Source organism: Dipodomys ordii, unplaced genomic scaffold, assembly GCF_000151885.1.
Source record: "Dipodomys ordii isolate 6190 unplaced genomic scaffold, Dord_2.0 Scaffold51, whole genome shotgun sequence".
NCBI classification, from domain to species: domain Eukaryota; kingdom Metazoa; phylum Chordata; class Mammalia; order Rodentia; family Heteromyidae; genus Dipodomys; species Dipodomys ordii.
Genome location: NW_012267267.1, coordinates 5,136,473 through 5,142,472, shown reverse-complemented (window position 1 = coordinate 5,142,472; position 6,000 = coordinate 5,136,473). Strand labels below are relative to the sequence as shown.

The 6,000-nt window shown below is 39.2% G+C and overlaps 1 protein-coding gene across 2 annotated transcripts in view; it reads left to right on the top strand.

Moving 5' to 3' along the window:
- Positions 1–6,000, top strand: part of Jak1 (Janus kinase 1) — a 75,306-nt gene that overhangs the window by 11,356 nt on the left and 57,950 nt on the right. Inside the window, exon 1 of one of the 2 annotated variants that reach the window (XM_013020599.1) lies at positions 3,737–3,763. The exons of the other annotated variant lie outside the window; for it this stretch is intronic. The gene's annotated coding sequence lies outside the window, so the exon portion shown is untranslated. Of the gene's footprint in view, positions 1–3,736; positions 3,764–6,000 lie in introns of those variants that run through there. 2 annotated transcript variants of the gene reach the window in all.

Sequence of the window (6,000 nt, the reverse complement as noted above, 5' to 3'; positions counted from 1 at the left end):
TCCTTCCTTCCTTCCTTCCTTCCTTCCTTTTTTGTCCGCCGTGGGGCCTGAACTCTGGGCCTGGCCACTGTCCCTCAGCTCTTCACCTCAAGGCTAGTGCTCTACCACTAGAACCATAGCGCCACTTCCGGCGTTTTCTGTTTCTGTGGTACTGAGGAATCAAACCCAGGGCCTCATGCATGTGAGGTAAGCACTCTACCACTGAGCCACCTTCCCAGCTACTCCTTTTTTTTTTTTTTTTAAGTCTACATGTGGCTTACAAAAACCAATTTCCTAATGGGTATAAGCTTTTTATTTTAACATAAGAAGTTCAGTAACTCTTGAAGCAGCACAACAATCCTGTGAAGTTTAGATCATTTTATGGTTTTCATTTTACATTGAAACTCTGAGTAATTACTTTAGGATGAATGATTTAAAAGTACTACATGGTGAAAACCAGCATCATCACTTCCCCCTTCCTTTCCTTCCCCTCTTCCCCCAGATACAGCCCAAGCTAGCTAAGAAACTACCCTTTGGACACACAATAAATAATCGATCTGAGATTTGGACCCAGGTTAAGGAGACTGGAGGCCCAGTATTCAAACTGTGAGGATCCTTAAAGATTATTTAATACATGTTCATTGAGGAAGATTTGAGTTTAGAGAGCCTAAGAGCCTTGATCAGTACTAAGTAGGTTCTGGCAGAACTGGACTGGAACTGGACTTTTTATGGGTAACTTACCTACTGCCTTCAGGAAGAAGTGGGAGATCAGACTGTCTTCATTTGTACCCTTTGCCACTTTTCCATGCTGTTTGCCTTTTTTCCTGTACAATCCTTTCTGGTCTGCTAGTTCTTTCCTGCACGTCTATCTTTACAGTATTCTTCCCTTCCAGCCCTTTCCTGGAAGAGCTTTATCTTACCTCTCTGTCATTTTAAGGCTTCTTTTCTCCAAACCCAAGGAAGGGCACTCTCCCATATGATTCACATGCCAAAACATTACCCTCTGCCTTCTTGATTGCAAGTCTGTCTGTGATTCTATGGCCCCTTTGTGTCTTCTGACTCAAGGTACCTGTGTGTAAGTTAGTTTTGCCAGCTGAAGCTACATCGTAAGGTTTTGCTGGGTTCACAGATATCCTGTTACATCTTTGGATTCCCTGAAGCTATGTGCCTTCCCCAGGACAGTGTGGTAAATGGAAGGACAGTGAGGCTGGAGTCCGAGAAGTGTATTTGAGACTTATTCTTACCACTTACTGGCCAGTTGACTGTGGGAACATCTGAAACTAAGTCTTCTCATCTGTGAAAGAGGCTGTAAGACTTGAATGTGGTTATAGATGTGAACACTTTTTTAACTGATAAGGTACTGTATAAATGAAAGGTGTTTTTTTTTTTTATCATGGTGGCCCAGATGTTTTGTAATTACTTTAAAATGAATGATTAAAAAGTACTACATGGTGAAAAGTGCTCTTCCCTCCCTCCTATCCTCCCTAATCAGTTTTATATAGCCCAAGCTAGCTTTGAACTTGTGATCCTCCTGCCTGAGATTCCTGACTGCTGGGTTTATAGGTATATCCCACTATGTCCCACTTCATGGCACCTTTTTGGCTGTATACTTTGCATTGTATTTTTGACTTCTGAGAAGGATATGTGGATGGCCTTACTAATCATATCCCATCTTCTTTAATAACACTTTAGGTATATTAGTAGTAATTCGTTAAAAAGAAGAAAAAGAAGAAAAAGAATAAAAACAGAACTTTAGCAGCAGCAGTATCTTGGTACAATGTGGTTTTCAGGTAGACACTTACTGACTTTAAGCAAAGTACTGTATTCACTTTGGTCAGAAACCTTCTTTCAGCTAAAGCAGGCTCATTAGGAGCAATACAGAGAGCTCGAACCATCGACTTGTCATTGATTATTTGATCATCCCTAGAAGTTTATTGTAAGTGAAGCAGCATTTACGATTCTGGGGTTTTCCTGGAACTGCTGCTATAGTTAGAAGTGAATTATTCTATGTGGCAGGAGTGGCATATAGAAAAGCCATAATTCTGACTAACTGACATGAAAAAAAGATTTTAAATTTATATTATGTCATCTTTTTGGCTAGAATCCATGAGCTTTACAGTATCTTGCAGTGCTTTGATCAGCCATTATCCCAGGTCTCAGTAAAGCCGTGGGGTCTGGTAACCAAGGCACAAGACATTTCTGTGGCTTTGTGAGAGTGAACACTGGTGGCATAGCTGGAAGAGAAAGAAGCAGTGGCTTTCCTGGCCCCCATGATATGGGCTTATGCTGTAGTCTCCAGAATCCTCCACCTCGAAGCACTGATGACACGAGTGCCTTAGTTGTAGGATAGAACACAGATAAGGTAGGGTGCTTTCATGATTTTTTTTTTTTTTTTTGGTCAGTCGTGGGGCTTGAACTCTGGGCCTGGGCACTGTTCCTCAGCTCTTCAGCTCAAGGCGAGCGCGCTAACACTTGAGCCACAGTACCACTTGTTTTCATGATTTTTAAAAATGACAGTTCTTTTTTTTCTAGAGGAGAGGGTATTGGAAAGAGCTCAGTCTCCTAGATAGATGTAAGTTTATGAAAAGTACTAAAAATCCAGAGAAGACAATGCTGCTGATCACTTTGGAGCATTTAAATTGTTCCCCCACCCTGGGAATCCAGAGTCACACACTTGCACTGATTAGCCTTTAAGCTCTCAATGTTTTTATGAGAGTTATAATGTCCATGTCATATGAAGATGGTTATTTGCCTAGTTAGGTTCTTGTACTAGAACTGTATTCTATCAAGTGGCTACTTTCAGGACATTCTCATTATCTATTTTCAGTTTTTCTAAGTTTAGTTCATCAGCATTTTATTTGTATTTTCTACTTTGGAAAGCATAGGCTTTGATTCCCCAAGTCATGTATAACTATAGGTGAAAGTATCTTTAATGAAAAGAAGGATGCTTATAACATTTGATTTTGAATCTTTTGTTGGTTTTAAGTTCATCTGTTTTTACCATATAAATCCAGTAGTGTGGTCTTTGGCCACATTGTAATGATCATATTTGGTGGGGTTGGGAGAGGTTGGGGAGAATGATTTTCAAGGAGTGACATTGATAAGGATTTGTTTGTACTCATTTATTGAACCTCATTTGTACAACTACTTACGGATAAAAAAATTCAAATGGACTATATTTCTTTTTCTTTTTTTCACTGTATAACATTTAATTTTCAGTTCTTCCTTTGCACAAATACTAGTATTTCAAAAGATGCCTTTGGGAATCTTTTTATCCAAGACTTTTGGAATTCTGCTCATTGGAAATAATGTTATAGACCACATATTGCAGTTAGTCAGTGTTTGGACTCACGGGGCTGTTTTGTTTCTTTGACTTTTCTTTCATTCAGAAGCTATCAGAAGTATTAAGACATTTACAAATTTCTCTGAATTTTTTTCTCATCCAAAGCAGCATCTTATAAAATTGAGCTACAGAAGTAATCCTCTTGAAGAATTCACTGCTTTCATCAAAAAGCTTTTAATTGCTCATCTTTTATCCTTCTCGTTTTCTAAATTACTTTGTATTCATTTGAGTGGGAGTCAAGTCCCAGTGAATCATGTTCTTTTTAAAAGATAATTGTAATTTCTGCTGGATTGCGTTTTTAACATTGAAGATTTTTCTTTTATATCTTGTAGTAAGAAACTTGAATTGGTTTCCTGGAATTAGCCAAAGTGTTTCTTTTTTTTTTTGTCGTGGGGCTTGAACTCTGGGCCTGGGCGCTGTCCCTCAGCTCTTCAGCTCAAGGTGAGTGCTCTACCACTTGAGCTACAGTGCCACTTCCGGTTTCTGGTGGTTTATTGGAGATAGAAGTCTCAGGGTCTCTCCTGCCCGGGCTGGCTTTGAATTGCGATCCTCAGATCTCAGCCTCCTGAGTAACTAGGATTACAGGCGTGAGCCACCAGTGCCCGGCTAGCCAAAGTGTTTCTAAAATGATTTTGCTGTTTTCTACTTCTTTTAAAAATTAGCTATATAATGTTTCTTTGTTTATTTTGAAATATTGAAATATTATTTGAATGAAGCCATTAACTAAAACCATCCTTAATGAGAAAAGTTGTCATTCCTTATACAGCAGATTCACAGTTCTACATATAAAGGACTATTAGAGCAGTGCCCAGCATGCCTTTTAAGTGCTGTGATAGGTGTTTAAAAAAATTGTTAGAATGTCAATTGTAACAGAAATTTAAAAAAATCAGCATACAAAATACTGTAGAAAATATAGATTGTCTAAGAATCTGATTGCTAATCTTGTTTTCTCAATTTAAGATGAAGAATAACGAATATGTACAATATTGGAGGTGAGTTGGGAGAGTAAGTGTACCATGATTTCAATATATAGTGTTGCTTGCAGTAAAGAAAGAATGCTTTAGGGCTGGGAAGGTGGCTCAGTGGTGGGTTGTTTGCTTGCATGCATGAGGCCCTGAGTTTGCTTCCTCAGCACCACATAAGCAAAAAAAAAAAAAAAAAAAAAAAAATCCGGAAGTGGCACTGTGGCTCAAGTGGTAGAGTGCTAGCCTTGAACTGAAGAGCTAAGGGACAGCACCCAGAGTTCAAGCCCACCACCAACAAAAGAAAGAATGCTTTAGCCTTTCTAAGAATTACACTGAGTCCTTCCCTGAATCTACCATATTTTAGTTTTAGTACATTTGTGTACATTTGCCTGCAACACTACATATTTGCTTTTATAATCTAGCTTCCACATATGAGAAAAACTGCATCCTTTGTATATATGAGTCTGCCTTCACTTACAATTTTTTGCAGGTCCTTTCATTTCTTTGCAGATTGGTACTTGGAAGGGGTGGGGTCAGGGGGAGGAGGGAAGACTAGAAGAAGAGTTTATGAGAATGCATTGCAGGGGTTTGAGGTGTGGCTCAGGGGTGATAAAACGCCAGCCAGTGAGGGAGAAGTATCAGATGCCAAGTTTGAGTACATGTCTCAGAAAAATTCAATCCATATCTTACAAACTTAAGAAAAGTAAGGGAAACCCTTTGGGGATGGGTGAGCATGTTGAAAGGGGTGACCTTGATCAGCATGCATTATATTCATACACTGCTTTGTCAATAGCGGCTCCTTTATGTGCCTATTTAAAGAATATATATATATATATATATATATATATATATATATACATACACACACACACATATATGTATACACACATACATACATACATATACATATGTGCGTGTGTGTGTGTGTAAGAATGATGGGAAAACCAGTCTCCTTGCTTACAGGCTGTCATGGAATTCTAGTTCTAGAAGAACCTTAATGATTTTGTACTGACCTTTCAATCTTACCTAATGTTCAAAGAAAGTCTGTGATTCCTAAGTAACACATAGTCTAATGGTACATATTTTAAGGCTTTGTAAGTTCTAAAAAGTTTTATGCAGTAGCCTTGCTGAAAGAATAGGCTTGTATAGAACACTCAGATTCCTTCCTGCCCTACAGGTGCTCAGTCTATGTCCCTGTCCTGTTTGGCCCAAGCTTCTTTATACTCCACAGCGGGGAGTTCTTTGGCCATCTTTCGTTCATCCATGGCAGCATCTGGCAAAACGTGGTGTTGGAATGACCTGCTCTTTGTAAGAACTGCCTATGAGTTGCTAGTGCTGGTCTGTGTGCAGATGTGAAGATGAGAGTTATAGAAGGATTCCCTGGTCTAGCACCTTCCCTCTTCAGGACCTTTACACCTGCTGACCCTTTGGTCTAGACTTCTTTTTTTGACTTGGTGTTCCACTGCTGAAACAACCATCATATCTTAATTCTACGTTACTGCCCTCTTGAGCCCCAGACTGGCTCACGCTCACCCTGTTGTATGGTCTCTGTTTTTGCTTCATGGTATCTTTAGTTGTTTGCAATGACATTTGTTCCATTTTCTCTGCTTCTGTTATTCTGAAAGCTCTAGATGGGCAGGGACATATTACTATTTTTCTTTGGTGTGTCCTCCTCATCTAGCTTAGTTTTTGGCATAGAGAATTGCACAAAAC